Source organism: Falco cherrug, chromosome 1, assembly GCF_023634085.1.
Source record: "Falco cherrug isolate bFalChe1 chromosome 1, bFalChe1.pri, whole genome shotgun sequence".
Classification (NCBI taxonomy): domain Eukaryota; kingdom Metazoa; phylum Chordata; class Aves; order Falconiformes; family Falconidae; genus Falco; species Falco cherrug.
The window spans coordinates 103,521,242-103,538,868 of NC_073697.1; positions in this window are offsets into that span (position 1 = coordinate 103,521,242).

Here is a 17,627-nt window from a genome sequence, read left to right on the forward strand (position 1 = left end):
GGGAGAACTGCTGAGGGATGTTGCCCCTAAAGGAGTCTGAGAGACATTGGCACAGTTAGGAAGCCTTTGGGCTAGCTTCAGAATTGATTTTGCTTTTTTCAGACACAAAAAATGCTCTAAATACGGGCTGACCGGCTTTGTTTGCTGGGAATACGCTTGTCTGGTGAAGCAAAACAGAGCAGTTCGCTGGGGAGCAGAGGGTGTTTGGATGCGCTGCAGCCTTGGCCATGAGCACCGGCTGTTTGACCTGGTGTTCTTCAGATGTTGGGTGTCAGCCCTGGGCACCGTGGCTTCATGGGACTGGCCTGCACAGCCCCTGTGGTGACTTCTAACAGGGCCCTGTTTTTGGCTGGTTTAGACCAGAGGAAGGCAGCGTTGACCACACATCACTGTCGGCTTCATCAAAGGGTCCTGTGGCTTTGCCAGCTTCGACGGGTATCATCGATAGCGGGTCGTCCTTCAGCTGCTCTCAGAAAATCCAGGTGAGAGCTGGGCTCTGCTGTGCCAAGGGCTTCCCAGCCACGCACCCCAAGAGGATGCCTGTGTCACTCGGAGCTTGGGCTGCAGTGGGAATTTATTCCCTAGGTCGGAGATCACCACGAAGTCATCTCACCAGCGCTGAAAAAACATGGCTGGGGCCACCTTCTTCATCACTTCCAACCTCTTTTCTCCTGCAGGCACCAAGGTTTGGATGAGGTTGATGAGATTTTGTGGGGTTTTTCCAAGTGCAGTCCAGTGATGGGTTAAAATTTTCACTGCAACCGTGAGAGCTGGCAGTGGGCTTTCCTCTACAATAGTTGATACAGTCAAGGAATAACATGACTGCAGGCACTGAAACTAAGAAAACGTATTGGAAGATGTCACAGTGCAAATAAACTGCAAGAGAAGATGAGGCTGGAGCTGTGTTAAGCAATATTTGAAGGAATTTCCTTCTCCCAGCAGCGTGTAAATCCCAGCACTGTGCTGATCCAGATGCTGGCTAATTCCCCCTGATGGATGATATATGTCGTGGTCAAAAGGCAAGCTCCAGACTAACCCACTGAACTTGCAGGCAGGTTTCAAGCTATCTACCGTAACAGCTTTGGCAGTGAAAGCTGACCCAGCGGGCCCTGGAAGAAGCCAAAAAAAGATGATACCCATTGCCAAAGGAATACATCACAGCACAGAAAGCCTTGCTGCCAGATGCACCTTGGGCTGGCCACAGCCAGGAGCTGGAGAGCTGGCCCCATCACCACAGAGCTGCTGAAAATATTATAAATCCAGATAGAGGAGGAGGAGGGTCAGCAGCCCGAGCCACAAGAGAGAGCATTGTGGAGCTGGCAGGGAGCGCGGGCGCGCAGGCCAGGCGCCTTTGTCACCCCGCTGCCCCTCAGGGGAGGGAGAGAAGTCGAGGAAAGAATCATCCCTCTATGTGTGCCATGCAGTGTGCAGTTGTGCTGGGCTAAGGGGATTCAAATGCAACTTGTTGTACCAGCACTCAAAATAGAAAGCCTTGCAGGGAGGGATTCTTAAAATACTTTGTCAGAGATGTTGGAGCCGTCTCACTCGGAGGGGAGGTGGAAGGAGAGGGCGGCTCAGGGAGAGGAGTAGGAAAAACAGAGCAGAAAGGAAGCACAAGGGAGTTTTATCATGCAGAACTGGTATCCCAGAATAAAGTCTCTTGCAAAAGGCAGGCAGTTACCCTGTGAAACCCATCATTCTGCGTTGTGTCGGGGTTAAGGTGGGAATCTTCAGGTTTGCTTGTCTTCTAGGAATCTGAGTGGGACACAGGTCAGAATGCCTTGTGCTTAGACCTGCTCCCTTTATGGCTTAGGTCTCCAAAGAGCAAGTGCTTTTCCATCCATATATGATAACACTTTTAAACACAACCATAAGCATGCAAATCTTGGGACTGTCTTGATCTCAAAAGGATTGTGATTCATTTGCCATTTAGTTTCAGGCAAGGAAAGACGCTGTGCCATGGAGCTTAGTACAGTTGGGTTCCCTCCTAGATTTATAATCCTTATTTTGCTCTGTGCTCAGGATGAACGTGATACTATTTACAGCCTCATAGCAACCCTAGTGTTCAAGGCTTCCAATTCAGCAAAGCACTTAAGCATATGCTTAGCATCAGGACTACCACATCAAGCACACGCTTACGCTCCCTTGACTTAAGGGAGATTAGCACGTGCGCTGATAACTGGAAAGATTCGACAGAGATTTATGCAGTTGCTTGATTGTAAGCTTATGTCAAAAGGCTTTGCAGAGCAGGAAACATAATTGACCACGTGCTTCAAATTAAGCATGTGCTCAAGTTACTCGCTGAAATCAAGGTCTTGGTTTGATATTACAGGGCAGCAAGAGACACTATATCTTCAGACAAGACCGGCAGATAGCAGGCAACTAGCAGCCAGCCTGGCAGGAGGCTCAAGGGGAGTGGGTCAGGGTAGCGGCTCTAGCCAGAGGATGCTGAACGCAAAAGCTCGGCAGGAAGCTCTGCTATCCAACACGTTTAATCCCTCTTGGAAAAACCTCCTCTCTCGACAACTATGCTTGAAGCTGATTCAGACCATCTTTTGCCCTTTCTGAAGCTTAAGCCTGGTTTACTTTGCATTTTCCTGTCTATAAGCTTCTAATGCCTTAGGTAATTAATACATGAGAACTTCTAATAGGCTCATCTTGTAATAACTTTTACCGCAGACATAAAATTCACATTTAAACATATTTCGACTGTGTCACAGAGACATCAGCCCTCCTCACCGGAGTTTGCCAAGTGGGAGAGTTAGCTGCATGTGCCATCTTCCCCGGTCTTCCTCGCTGAGCTCTTCTTTGTGCGTGTATTGTATTTGTGTGCTTACGGATGGCTTCAAGTAGAGACATCAAATACCAGAGTATCGCTTTCTAGCATTCTGCACCATTTCATTTAGAAATAAGCTGTTACATGAGCCACAAAACGCATGGAGCCTGGTGACCCCTCACCTTTTCCTGTGGGGACTCTTTGAAGTTTAATAAAAGTGGAAGTTGGCAGCCTTTCCCTCGCTGAGAACATTAATGCCACCTCCCTCCCCTGCCTGTCTGCTTATTTTCGTGATGCAAGAAACTAACGTGTGTGAGTGTCCCCATCTCGCTGTCACACTCAGTTGAAATTGGCCAGCGGTTTTTGAGGCAGACAGACACAATGTGTGGCATCTCCAGGCCTGTTTTCTCAAGGAATTGGGCTAACGATAGGCAGAAGATGTCACCGGCCGGGAGCCAGGCTAGCAGATGGGCAGCCCCAGGTGGAGGAGCAGGGGTGGTTTGGTTTGCTGGGGTGGCGGCGATGCTGGTGGGAAGGAGCAGGGTCTTTGGGGCAGACCTGGAGCTAGCCCATGGGCACGATGGAGAGCCGGCTGCCGAGCTTAGAGCCCTGAGCTCATCTGTGCAATAATGGTGAAGGTGCAGGAAAAGCAGGAGGAACCTGCTGGCTGAGAGGCTCCTTTCTCTTGAGTTGGAAGCCTCCTTCGGGTGCCCAGGGAGGAGCTGTTGGCCCAGGAAGCTGTGGTGGGATCCTGGTGGGCACTGCCTGTTCCAGCCACCCTGCGGCCGTACATGTGCGCTGCTGCATCCAGTGGTGCGAAATTCCATCGGTATTGACTAAAGCAATGCAGGAAATACATCATCTCAGCGCAACAGAGACCCAATCAATCCACTAATTACTTCATAACGAGGTTTACACTAGGCAGCCTGATGGTCACTGACGTTACCCCTTCAGCAGCCCATCTGCTGCGGGCTGAGCTTCAGGCTTTCACATGAAACCTTTAGCGCAGACATCGAGGGGATCTGGGGCCCGGGACATTTGTTCTCCCACGTCGCGGCGTGGGTGAATTTGCTGGTTGCCTCTCTCTGTCTGCCTCAGTGGGCTCAAGCAATCTCACTGAATCTGTTCTTATTGATTTAGGAAAAGGCTTTGATTCTGCAGACTGCAAGCTCTTACTCATGAAACTATGACAACTTGGTATTAGCTGCAAATCAATGAACTTTTTAAATGCAGTCTAAGCAACAAAACTCACTTACTGCTAAACCCTGATAAGCCTGGTGCTGGGACAAGTCAAACCTTTATCTTAACTGCCATGTGATCTTTTCCAGTTTGATAGTTCCATTTACTGTATTGATAAGGATTATAACCTGTCTGCAGTGAGATTTTAGCCTCGCTAGAAGCACTTGTACAGCAGATGATATTGAAAAGGAAATTTAAAAAAAAAATTTCTTTCCATACCAAGTATTCCCCAAAACATTATTCTTATTCACTGTTTCCTTTCCAGCCCCCTCTGTCTGCCTTCCTAATCTCTGCTGTTCCGAGACCCGACAGAAACCGTGAGCACGCCAGAGGAGATTTATGCAACATGACAAGCTGCAGCTGGGGTGGGACTCGTGCTGGCAACTGCTGCATGAGTGGGGGCCACAGGCTGTAGCTGCCTCCCTACAATGCCAGCCCGGGGACACGCGTGCCCTCTTTCCTCCCGGATAAGTTCCTTATCCACACTTCCCATCGGTGGGTGGGAATAATTCATCAGGACAGGCATTGCCGGGTTTGGACAGTGACAGGTAGATTGGCATCATCAGGCTAAAAATCAGAAGGTTTTTTCCTGGAGTGATCCATAACATAAACCCTCTTCTGTGAATTTTGTTTGTCACCCACCTGCGGGTGCCGGGTCCATCCCCCAGCAAAAACCCCATCAGGCTCCTCCTGCCTCGATACCTTTTGGTGGCATTTAGCCCCCCAGCTCCCTGTGACTGCGATAGGAACGAGATACCTAAATACCTTCCCAGCTTGGTAGCTTCAGCTCCGTGGCTCAGGAATTTGGGAAGCTGCTCCCAAACTAGAGGCGGGTGCGCTCAGAAGACCAGCTGGGTGTCACCACAAAGCACCCAGGCTTTGAGCAAAGCCTGGGGAGGCACCCGAGCAGCCCCACGCAGGCTCTGCAAATGCCAGGGAAGCCGGCAGAATAATGGCCCCATTTATTCCCCCAGGGGGAAAATGTCAGAAAACACTGAAATGAGAAAAAAATTGCCTCTTTGTTCTGCAAATGGTCATCCTTGTGAGAAAGTTTATACACCCTCCGGGAATTCATTTAGCATCATCAAAAAGAGGCTTTACAAAAGTGAATTCTTATTTACCCACAGTAGTTTTACCAAAATAATTTCTTTACTGGAAGAAAGGTGAAGTGGGGTTAGGCACACTGATGGATGCCCTGTCACTGCTTTATAGTGGGATATAGATACCTTATAGTGGAAACTTGCTCCTACTCCGACTTAAACCCCGTGGAACGCTGCAGGAGCCCCCTTAGCCATGGGAATGCGCTCACAAAGGTGAAGTTGTTCAGTAGAGCGTTTCCATGGATTTTTTTTTTCTTCACCCTTCCCATGAAACGGTGGTTAACATTATGTTTGTGTATACAGGATTTAACAACTTTAAAATAGACTGGCCAGCCATGCCCAGGCTGTGGGCAGGCCTCAGGGGCAGCACAGAGCAGCCGCGTGTTTTTAGAGGGATGTATTATTGATAGTCTGTATTGTTGTTGCCATTACGGGCCCTGCTGAGATCAGACCTCGCTGTGAACATATATTCACCGAAGAAACAAGTCTGGCCCCCAAAGCCTTACACTGAGCACCTCGAGCAGAAATGTTCTAACGGAAAGCATTTTCCTGCTCCTGTGAAGTGTAGGTTACTGGTTTGTGTAAAAAAAAAAAACAAACAAAAACCTCCCCTCTCCTTTTTCTTCTGGCTAGGTTCATACCTTCAGTCTCAGAAAAATTATGTTGAATCCGACTGAGTGAGAAAATAGATGTTATTTCAGCCTTCTTGCAGATTTTCATTTTTTTTAAGCTTTGAGGTCTCATTATAGCCAAGAGTTTGAGGGTCAAACCAAGTCCCAGTTCCCACAAAAGAGATTCTGGGACAAGCAAAGTCTGTAAAGTCAGCCTTCTTTAGGAATAATCCCACCTTGACAAGCCCTCCCATGCTTCTCTGAGACAGCCCCCCACCCACTCCCCCAGCAAGGGACCATGAATTATCCCCCCGCTGGACATCGGGGAGGCTGTGCTGGCCCAGGCGGGAGCGGGGCTGCGCCTGCACCGAGCCACGTTCACCACTGACCCTTAGACAGACATTAACAAAAATGACTTATTTTCCATGCTGAAATCAAATGCAAAGGAAAAAAAAACCCAAAAAACCAATAAAAAAACCCCAACAAACCAAACCACCAGTCCTGAGTAATTTTGCAGCTTAGGAATATTTCACATACTTCTTTCACCATAATGTGAAGGCCAGATATAACTTTCTGATTAATGGGGGCCACGGAGTGCAGTAAATGCAGCTTTAAAGGAAATTCATTTCACAGCAAGCACAATCGGTCTTTCAAAACCCCACCCCCTGTACACGCTGGGTGTTTTTTTTGCCTGCAAATTTAAGAGAGCCTAAGAGAATTAGGTACCCAGCTCCCACTCGGAGTCGGTGGGGTTGGGAAGTTGGTGGGGTTCTTAGAAATGCTTCTTCTGCAAACCTCAGCCATCAGGCTCTGCATCCCTGGCTGCCCTCGCAGAGGAGGCACCTTGGGCTCCCTAAGATACGCGTAAAACCTTTTCACTAGTTGACCTTTTGTATTACATTTTACTACCGTAAAAAAAAAAAAAAAGCTGCTGGGGGGGCAAGCTGGGGTCCCAGGGAGCACCATGTGGGTGCTGCAGCTGCAGAGATCCCCCCCAGGGCACCCTCACCGCTGTGGCCAAAGCAAACCGAGCTGGGCAGGGAGGCGCGTCTCCTGTGGAGCTAGAGCACCGCTGGTGCTAATGACAGATCTTTAATTATCTTGGGATGTAGCTGATGGGAGATGTCTCGCTCTACAGACCTGAGCACCTCACAAGTTTTTCTGTGTTAATGCATTCATTTGTTCTTACTCCTTTGTAAAGTAGGAGGTTTTAAAGAAGAACTAGAGAGATTAAAGAAGTCAGGACACCCTCAGGTTTAAATACCACAGTAGGAGGGCTGGTTGCTGAGCGCCAGGGCTGCAAGGCTCCTCAGGCAAGCACCGGGTCCCTGCCTGCCTTGGATGAGGCATCTTCCATAAACCTCCTGCCTTTGACCCCCCCTTGCTGTTCTGCCCACTGACTCTCCCCGTTCCACAGCAGCAGAGGCGTCAGTAGGCACACTGAAGTTAACGAAGCCAGAGCACTCATCCTGCATTTTGGGTCTCCTTGCACCAGTGCTGTTCCTGCTCGGCCACTGTGGCCCCAACTTATCATAAAACCCCCTCAAGACTGGGCTCAGCCTGACAGTTTTGAGCCTTTGAGCCATTGACATATTGCAGAAACAGCTGCTATTTAGTGAGATGAATTCACTCCGCACTCCCTTCTGACAAACGTGAGCGTTTGAGTAATCTTTAAAACCAGTAGCATCATACGTAGGAGGTGCCACGAAGCATCCCGGTACCCTGCGACAGCCAGTGGTGGGCTGTCTTCTTTTGGGCCGGACAACGGCGATTCTAGCTTGGTTTTTCTGTAGTGAACTGGCACTTACTAAAACGTGGTTCCACGCTGTATAATTTCTATGGCTTTTATTAATGCGGACAGTATAGGCTCCATAAAGAAGAAAAATTACCAGTGGAAGATAAAACTAAAATACTAGTTGCATTACAATCACATTCTAGTGCTGCAATAAATTGCATGAAGCCAATAAAGCAAAACTAACTGAAGATATTTGACACAAACCAAAAATGAAATGAGAGTCATTATGCAGTCTGCTACAGGGACCTGCCTTGATGTAGTTAAAGCAATAAACTACCTGGGAGTAATCTTTACTTATTTTAAATTGCATATTCCAATTGCAAAGCTGTTTCTGGCATTTCTGCCACACTTACTTTACTCTGCTCAGAAAAAGAATTACATGTCTGGATAAGTCATGTCCTATTAAATGTGCATCATATCTGCAGCACTCATAAGTCACTTGAGTCATAATATTGTTTATTCTAACATTAGTCATTATTTTCTGTCATAAATTAGCTATTCTCCAGGAGAGTGGGAACGAGATTGAGCCAAGGTTGCAATTATTTCCCACATCCATGTTGGCACACGGAATAGATTAAGTGGCTATCTCTACAGAGGAATTATCATCACTGGGCCACGGGTCAATTATAACAAATGTATTCATGCCGTTAGCCCCCAGGTATCTTCAATAATAAGAGTTTGCATTCCTTTCTCTCCCTAATTATTCTCTTCCATGGTCTCGCTGACCCACACATGTGTCAAAATAAGCAGAAGCAATGCCTTTTGCGATATCCAAGGTTAAACCCTCCCAGCCATCCTTCCCTGCCAGCCCCCTCAAATACTCCCTACCCTACAGGATATTTACATGCAAATCAACGGTGGCACGGTGTGTCTTTTCCATGCAACCAGTCCTGCTGCTAATTAATTGTCTGTTATTCTGCCTTTTTGTGCAGAGGTAGCAGCCCTTGCCCCCCTGCTGGGAGAGAGGGAGGGGATTCAATTCCACTGCCTTTCAGTCATCCCAGTTTTAATTTGGCCAAGCGTGCTGGTGTTGGTATTTCCCTGCCTTTGTGTGGCTTGGAGCATGCCCAGGCCTGGCCCCTCCAGCATCCTCGCATCCCAATTTTGAACCCGCGCAGACCATGCCAGGGGACCCGCCAGGCTGCAGGTCGGGGTTCTGGAAGCACATGCTGATGGAGCAGGGAGAAGGGGCATTTCTGGTTGGGATGCATTAAGTCTTGTTTATATACAAAACCCTTTTAGTTAAAATGGAGTGTTTTGCCCCAAAGGGAGCAGGCCATTATAGCAGTGAATGGTGCTTTATTCCCTTAGGGAAGAGGCAATCACTTGCCCCAGCTGAAGGCACATTCGTACTTGAATTAAAGACCTTCAATAGCTATTTTTTTAAATTGCCTCTTGTACAGAACTAGATGCATTGCTTAAAAAAAAAAAAAAAAAAAAAAAGGGGGAAAGAAAAACAAAAGACAACCAGACAACTTGCACATCAGTTTGTTCCTTAGTAATGCATGTCATCTCCCTGGGAATTCGTGCTCATGGAGGAGCAGAGTTCTGCTTCCTCAGGCTTCAAGTGCCACTCACCAAAGTGGGACCAAGAATGCGGACGAAAGGCTGGGCTGACCCTGACCCACCAGCTCCCCTCCGCTGGGCTCCAGCACAAACACTCTTGCTCCCTAGGAACACCGCAGGAATTCCCTGCTTGCAACGCTGTCTTTGCTTTTCCCTCTTCTGAAGGAGCAGGACGAGCTAAGGAGTGCCGTGAGGTGGGAGATGTCCTCGCCCATGCCCTGGTGGGGCACCGCCACTTGCTGTCCTCCCCTGACCGCGGACGGCTGCGTCGCACGTTGCCACCGGCCAAGCCAAAACGCGGCTGTAACCGGCACAGCGAGAGGCCAAGCCGAGGAACCAGCACTTACAGGAGCTGCCTCTGCCCCTGCACCGTGGCCACAGCTCTGCACGGTGGGAATTGGCCCGGTTCACGTGAAACACCTTTTTCAGAGGGGAGCAGGGGGGCTCGGCCCCCTTCGCCGTTAAAACTCCCCCTGTGCTTACAGCAGAAGGTGCCCCACGCCAGCCCGCGCAGGTATCCTGCTTAGCTAAGCTCCTGCGACTGCCCTCAAGGGCTGGATGATTTACCTTCTGCCTTGCTCTAATCAGGGCTATTTTTGCTCTGCCCTCACCCAAGCTGCCTTGCTAAGGGGGAGATGAGGAGGTGGCTGTTGCGTGTGCCATTCCCTCCTGCCTTCAGCACAATGGGGAGGACCAAAGGTCCGTATAATATCCAGTTTGGGGCACTGACTAAGAGCAAGCATCTAAAAAAAGACTGTAAATCCAGGGCAAGCCCATATGGACAGATTCCCTGCATAGTCTCTCCACATCTGGTGATCCACAGCTTCACACCTCCAGGGACACAGATAATGCCATCACGTTTAACAGCCGTCGACAGATTTTTGTCCCACAGGTTCAAATCATAATTGGATAAAGTTGTGTCAATATTTTGTACCTGAGGTGTTCTGTGAGAGCAGCTGCAGCTCCACGGTGCACGAGGTGCAGCAGTACCTCCTTCAGCAGGACTTTGGCCCAGCCTCGTTTGGTGGCTCCAAGCCCACGCCTTCGAAAAGATGACTGAGTGGAGGGATGTCCCCTGGGCATCATGCTAAAGATGATTTTTTTAGACTTTTAAAAAATGAAATGGCTCTCAGGCACCAAAGTAACACTAAACTCATGTCCCAGGACATCACCTTGTACCTCACTCCTTTTTCCATGCAGCTTCCACTGCTTGCCCTTGCCAGACTCACTGTGCTCACTGCTTTACCTCATTTACAATTAAAATTAAAAAAAGTCTTCTACACCTAGCGAGTACCTTCTCTAGTGCCTTACAGAAATGAATTCACTGTCCTTTCTATGCTGTCTTGCTTGGCTTGGAGGGAACTGAGAACCATCCTTGCTTCCACTGAAGCCTGTGGTAGCACACGGACCAGCTTCTCCACTTCTCCGGAGAGCTGGGTAAGACACTCATGAGTTGATGGGAACCAAAAAAAAACAAAAGAGAGAGGAAACCCAAGCAGATTTCCTAGAAGGAAAATACCACTTTTCACAACCACCCTAGCTGCTTCTCAGTTTTGCTGATTTACATGTAATTTCCATATAAACACAGGTATACACACACACGGCAGGGGGAGGTGGGGTTCTCAGGATGGAAGGCGCCACATTTGCTGTATTTACATGACATTCCCAAGCTTTCTGACCATGGGATTGCTGTTTAAAGGCTGGGACTTGTTTTACCTGGCCAGTCCCACCCCACGCAGTGCCGGGCTATGCGGCTGCACTTGGAGCTGTTGGAGGCTAAAGCCACCTCAGCTTCTGGTACATCAGTGACTACTTATTTTATGAAAACGTTTGCCCATGCACAGCTGTTGAGCCCACCTGAAGCTGCCTTGTGAAGGTGGGTATGAGCAGGGCACGTGCTGGTCGGCCTGGGCACCCGGAGCCCTCCGCAGCAGCGCGCCGTGGCAGTAGCAGCCGCTCTCCCTGGAAGTGAGCGGGGCTGGAGTTTTTGCTTTCTGTTTGCAGAGTAAATAAGAGCCAGAAATGTGCAATTTCACTTCAGTGTGGGATCAAGAGGTCTCATCTTGCGACCGAAGCATTCAGAGTGCCGAGCACAGGTGCCCCCCTATTCACCTTTAAAGTCTGCATCCTTTCTGCGCTTCCCACGCGTCCTTTGCCTTCACCTCCAGGATGTCTGTCTTGCCTTTGAAATATCACTGCTCTCCTACTGTTAAAGTATGTGAAAGGATGAATCTTTTATCTCCCTTTTCTATTAGGGAGGTTGATTCTGGGTTCATTGGTTAGGTTTAAGATGTTACAAAAGCATCTGCCTGGTGGGATTTAAAGATGACAACCCTCCAGTGTTATTTCAATGCAGGTAATGGCAAGTAGATCCCCCTGCTTTCTTTACTCCCTGTTAGGAGGAAAAGCCTGTCTGGAATAAGGATGCAGAGATAAGAAGAGATTAGAGACTGAAGCTCAGGGTGGCTTGCTCACATGGAGAGAGCCCAGCTGAGCCCAGCTCTGCTCCCATGGGCAGCCCTTCGGCATGCAACGCCCCGGGAGCGGCTGCGGATGCACCTCCTGGCTTTGGGGGATGTTCCCCTCAAAAAGGAAGGATCCATGCAGATCCCCAGCCCGAGCCCTAGCTGCAAATCCTGGCCCGAGCTCCATAACAACACGCAGTAAACTCTTTCTTCTCCTCAAAGAGATGGGTCCAGCAGAGCCAGGCGTGGTTTGGGCTGCAGGCTGCCGTCAGGGGAAGCTGCTTTAAACCATCACGTAGTCCTGAAACGCTTCCCACTAGAAAAACACGGTTTTGGATGAAACTGAAATTGCTCAAAGAAAATTGGAGAGATTTCAGTGGCGTTTCACGTATACAGAGAAGGACTTATGACAAAATCAATTATTTTTGAAAAACGTTGATGTTGTTTCCAATGCACGCTATTGTTTTACAATTTCCTTGGTCGTAAATTTTCCGCTTTAGCCATACTGCTTGGCATAACCTGAGACCTTCACTCACGGTCTGAAGCACCACGCTGACTAACACTGCACAGCTCACTCCTGAACGCCTGCCCGCATGTAATAGCTGAGAGCATCTCCCACTTGATTTTCCTTTGCTTTGTTTCTCAAATGCTAAGGAGAGCTCCAGCTTCATACGAAGTTGAAGTCATCTAGTTTTCTGGATCAAAGTGTCTCCTGTTTTTGTTGTAATGAAGCAATTTGACACTTTTGGTAATACAAACATTCCCAACTCTAATTAGAAGGGCAGCTGTTTTCAATATCTCCAGAAAGCTTTTCCAGATTAACACAAGAATATGGCCAAAAAGCACAGGACACCAGAGGGTGGGAATATTCCCTCCGAGCAAGGCGCTTCCATGTGCTCCAATTCCCCATCCCCCAGCTCCATACTGACAGAGAAGCTACAAAAAAAGCACTGTGGTTGCAGTGCAGCAGTGAGGCCGTGGGGGAGCATTGGTGCAGGCTGATGACCAGTACTGAACTGGTCAGCCCCTTCAGGCTCTGCAGAAGATCCTCAGAGGCCCAGTGCCCATCTGGGTCTGCATTGCTGCTGCTACCCCAGAGCTGCCTGCCTGGGATCCAGGAGGGAAAGAAGCAGATCCAGGGAAGGGGAAATTGGCTGCCTTTGTGTCATGAAGCACCGGAACGGCTCGAGACGTGCCCAAGAGCTTGCCCTCAGCATCGCCGCTGGCTCGGGGCTACATGTCAGGATGGGGTTTTGGCTGCGGATGGGTGCTCCTGTCACCATCACGTCACGCACACATGGGGGCTGGGAGGAGCAGAGGCTGAACTCAGCCTTGGGGCAGGATGGAGCAAGGGAGCATGGAGGGGGCAACTTGAACCAAGACATGGAGCTATCAACCCCAAACCTGAGGGAGACAGGTTTTGATTCTGCTTCTCCACGAGCTGGTCAAGGACCAGCAAGCTGCAATCCTGCCTAGTGCCTCAGCTTCCTCGTGGAAATTGGGGTGACGACAACAGTTTGGGAAGACCTCTGAGAGCTGCTATTGCAAGGAGCTCGGTGGGGCCTTATTCGGGTTGTGTCCTGGGGAGATGAGCAAGGCTCCAGCCCGACCCTGCGGTGGGGGCGCGGATGCTGCAGGGCTGGATCCAAGCTGCGGGTGCCAGTGAACCCTTGCTCGCGCCTGCCTCTTGGCTCAGGCTGTGGCACGGAAGAGCGATTTATTCATTTTGTCTCCTGAACAAGTATTAAGATGAATATCAAAACATAATTGTCTCAACAATCTTTAGGCTTTTACTTATCAGCTGATGATAAGGCTATGCCGCAATATGTTCATTTGTCTGCAGATCTCTGTAATCCTATTAAGTATAGAGTGATAACTATTAAACTGTATATATACACCCCCATGTGCACATTTGTTGAGGGAAGTATTTAACACACACACACACACATATAGACACAGTCTCAGTAAAATTTACTGCTGTGCAGAGAGGGTAAGTGCCTCTGTATGGACAAGCGAAACAGCCGGCCTCGATTAGCACCGCAACACGCAGGACCAGGCACCTCTCCTAGCACAGCAGGAACACTGCAGGAGCTAAACCAGGCAAACATAAAATTGCCCTTTGTATGTTATTCTGAATTTCCTTCAGAGCCGAGGAAATGTTCCTGGCTCTGTGTTTCATGCCTGGAAGCCGTGGAACTGGGCTGGGGCAGAGCCAGCCTGACCCGGTGCTCAAACCCACCACCGGCGCCTGCATCGGCACTGCCCGCGGGCTGCATCCCTCTGCAGCACCCCTGGACAAATCCACAGGGAACAGGAGGTTTCGCTCCTCTTCCATGCCATATCTAGGTCAGGAAAGCCCATCCGTGGAGAAACCGCAGAGATTTTCACCCATCAAAAAACCAAACACCCCGGGCTTCAGTGGCAAAGGAGGAGGGAAGCTGGCGTTTGAAATCAAAACCTGGCAGTTTCTCGGTTGGGCTTTTGCTGCAAAAGCTGAATCCTCATAGTTGGTGCCCAGGTACAGAAACCTCGTGCAGAACAGCCTGACACCACCTTGGCCCAGCGGTGCAAGCCGCTGCCCGTGGGGACAGGGACAGGGACACGGCCCCGCTGTAATTCAATCTTCACGCCAGCTCGCTCCGGGGTCTCTGAGCAATGACCGTGGCCGTGCTGCCGCCACCGCTCCGGGCTCTCTGACACATCCGGGAGCTGCCGCCGCCGCCTTGTCCTTCTCCTCCTGACCTCGCCGTCTGCTGGGAACAACCCCCAGCCACAGGAGCCGTTTCCACATGGTGCAGCGCTGTCCTAGGGATTTGTGTGGCACCAACGCGTTGCTCACCCACGCGTGTGCTCCACATCACCTCCCTGCCCTGCCCTCCCAGGGCGGTACAGCCACACCAACATCCCTATTTACAGCCGGTTCTCCCCCCTGCCCCTTCGTCCTGGTTATTCTGGAGCACCTTTGCACTGTGCAGGCGTACAGCACTCTTCTAATACCTACTGCAGACCTTTTTCTGTATGTTAACTCCCTCAATTACTGTGAATTCTGCCTCAATGGTAGTTTCAGACACCTCCTAGATTTAAATACATAATTTTCAAAACAAAGCAATCGCAGCCAGCAAGCTGGGAATGAGGACTCACATCCCTCATTTCTCCCTCCAGAGCCTCGGCTGTTGCACGCCGAAGGAGCCGGACAAGCCTCACATGACCACCAAGCCAGCACACATCCCACTCACACAGCATCTCCCTGAATTTCCAGACTCGAACCTTGACTTCAGCTAGACATATTTGTCCAGGGCTTTCCATTTTTAACTCTCCTCTGCCCCACACATGCATAAATATCTGCTATATAGTGGCCCAAGGGCAGCTGGAGGTTGCCAGTGCCTTGGGACCAGGACCATCAGTAGCAGACAGTGTGGGACATTCTGGATTTTGAGCGTCGGTGAGCTCCAAGCAGCTCGCCGCTTTCGTTAGCGCTCAGCATCACTGGCAAACCTGGCTGCTGCAATGCTTTTACTGCCTACCATAAAAAAGCCTTCTCCCTGCTGTAATGTGGAGAGGGTGCCTGGGCCGTATTTCCTTCTTAATTGCAGCCTGAGAGGTACAAAGATACACTGAATGGAAATGTAATGCGCTGAGATTGGAGTGAATGGGGCTGTCAGGAGGCAGCCAGGAGAGCGTTCGTTCGCCGTGAAGTTGGCAGGCAGAGGAGCAGAGGCTTCTCCCAAGCTCTTGTTGAACACAGAGCTGAAATGCCAAGAGGTGATGGAGAAATATAAAGAAAATAACCCAGGAAGTAGCATTAGAAATATTGATAACTCAGGCAAATCACTCCTATGGACCTTCTTTGATTACATTATCTGTTCAGTCTTCCTTACAAAGCGCCGCTACCACATAAGCATAATAAAACAAGAATATATAAATGGAAGGAATTAAGAGTCATCCTATTGGGACCAATTTAATCTTTGCTTCATTTAAAAGGAGAACATGGCTCCCTTATCTAATGTACATAAAATCACTCTTTATTCCCCAGGTTTACATATAGATGACAGATCATATAAATATGGATCCGCTCCTTTTCCCTGTTCTGTTGTGAGAAAAGCCACCTTCTACCACATCTATTCTCTGCTCTAGACGCTTGAAGGAGAGTCTCCCTCCTGCCCTATGTTCTTACTGTGAATGGAGAGCACGAGGATACGGCAGCGTCCTTTGGAGGCTACAAGCTTCAGCAGCTGATGTTTGAAGCAAAAAAAGCAGCGAGAGCAGTCACAGGTTGCTCTCTTTCAGAGGCGTCTGACATTGATGGGAATAGGTTAGCTAGTCTGCAGCCTGGGACTGAAACCCAGCCAAAACCTGCCCTCCCCAGAGCTCTCCACTCCCATCCATCTTTGCTAGTTTTCCTTTTAGGGACTTTCAGAGTGAGCCCGCAGAGGTTTCCGTGCAGTACAAGACAGGCAGGAAACCACAAAGTCTCCTGTGAACTGTCATGTTTGCGCCACTCAGAGGGAAGTGGAAACACAGAGTTTTACTGCGAAGCTACCAAAAGCGAAGGCTCACCCATGCTGGGATGGGGGTCCTGCCGAGCTGCCACGTAGGTGGGAGCATCCCTGGGCAAATCATGGTCCCAGAAGTGTTGGGAGAAGGTTTAGAGCAAAGGCCAAAAGCCATTTCAGTCTTCACAGTTTCAGGTTTTTAAGTTAAAACTCAAAGTTATCCCCAGAAAGCAGACTTTCCCACACCCAAATACAAAACCTGAAGTTGAAATGTGGATCTCTGTCAAGTGCAGCATCCCTGCTAAACTTTTCACTGTTCCCATTACCACAACTGAATAAGACCCCGAGTCACTGTGAGTTCACATCCTTGCCCATGTGAAATCATGTCCTTTTCTACAGGACACATTCAGAAACGTGCACATGTTTCCTCTTTTCCTCACCTCTGAGCTGGGAAAAAAAGTGGTATTTGTGAATCAGCTATTGCTTTCTAACATGCTGAAAGCATCAGAGGACTCCCTGCTCTCTCAAACCTACTATCATAAGTGCAATTTCAAAAGTGTTTCTCTCTCCTAATATCCAGCAGCTTTTTAAAAAGCAGCTAACAGCAGTGCTGGAATGGCTAATGCCTAATTAGCTAATGGGCAACGATGCTCCTGTGAATGAGGCTGACATTTTACTCTATAATTACCATCTAGCCTCACATAACGTCCTGCAGCGGGCAGTTGCAGGTGCCTTGGGACAGGGCTAAGGAGCGGGCAGGCCTGCAGCCATGCTGCCCCCCCCCCCCCCCCCCCCCCAGGGCACCCACACCAGCCGGGTGCACCCTCAAAGCTGCGGCCACTGCTGCCGTTCCCACCTGGAGCAGCACAGAAAGCTGACCGTGGCTTCTGCATGCCTGGCTTTCCCCAGACGTACGCTCATTTTCCACTCCCAAGTTTATATGCCTGAGCTGAAGAAGAGGAATTTAGTCATTTTGTGGGGACTCGCAGCTGCCTGGCAGGTCTGCGTCTCCACCGAGGAGGCAGTGGAGGAGCTGAAGAAACCACCTTCTGCCTTGCCGCGACTCCTCGTGGAGCCTCGTCAAGTAACCACCTGGCGTAATCCCCTCAGGCTAAAGGCTCATATGCTGTATTAGCCCTCAAAAAGGCAAATTCATCTCTTTCAGAAGATTTGGGGTCCAGCAAAGTGTTGGGAAAGATCTGCTCATACCATGGGTTAATCTGCAGACCACCGTGTCTTCTTTTTTCTTTTACTACGGTAAATAACAAGAGCAACTACAGTTTGTTCCTCAGGCCATCAAAGCATGAACAGCAATCCACGGGCTTCAGGGGTGGGTGGGTAATTCCAGTGTGATTAAATGCAAAATCCACGCCCTCGGGTCCCCACTTTGCCCTTCCCCAGCCACTACCCTACCCACCCCGCCAGGACACCAGATGAACCTTCACCCTCAGGGTCCACTTCAAAATCTCCATTGCCAATTGCAGCTCTTAGAAAAAAAAACTCACTAGAAGATCTGCAAGAGGAAAAAAAAAAAAAAAAAAAAAAAAGCACCACCACTAGAAACTTCCATCTAGTTTTCTGG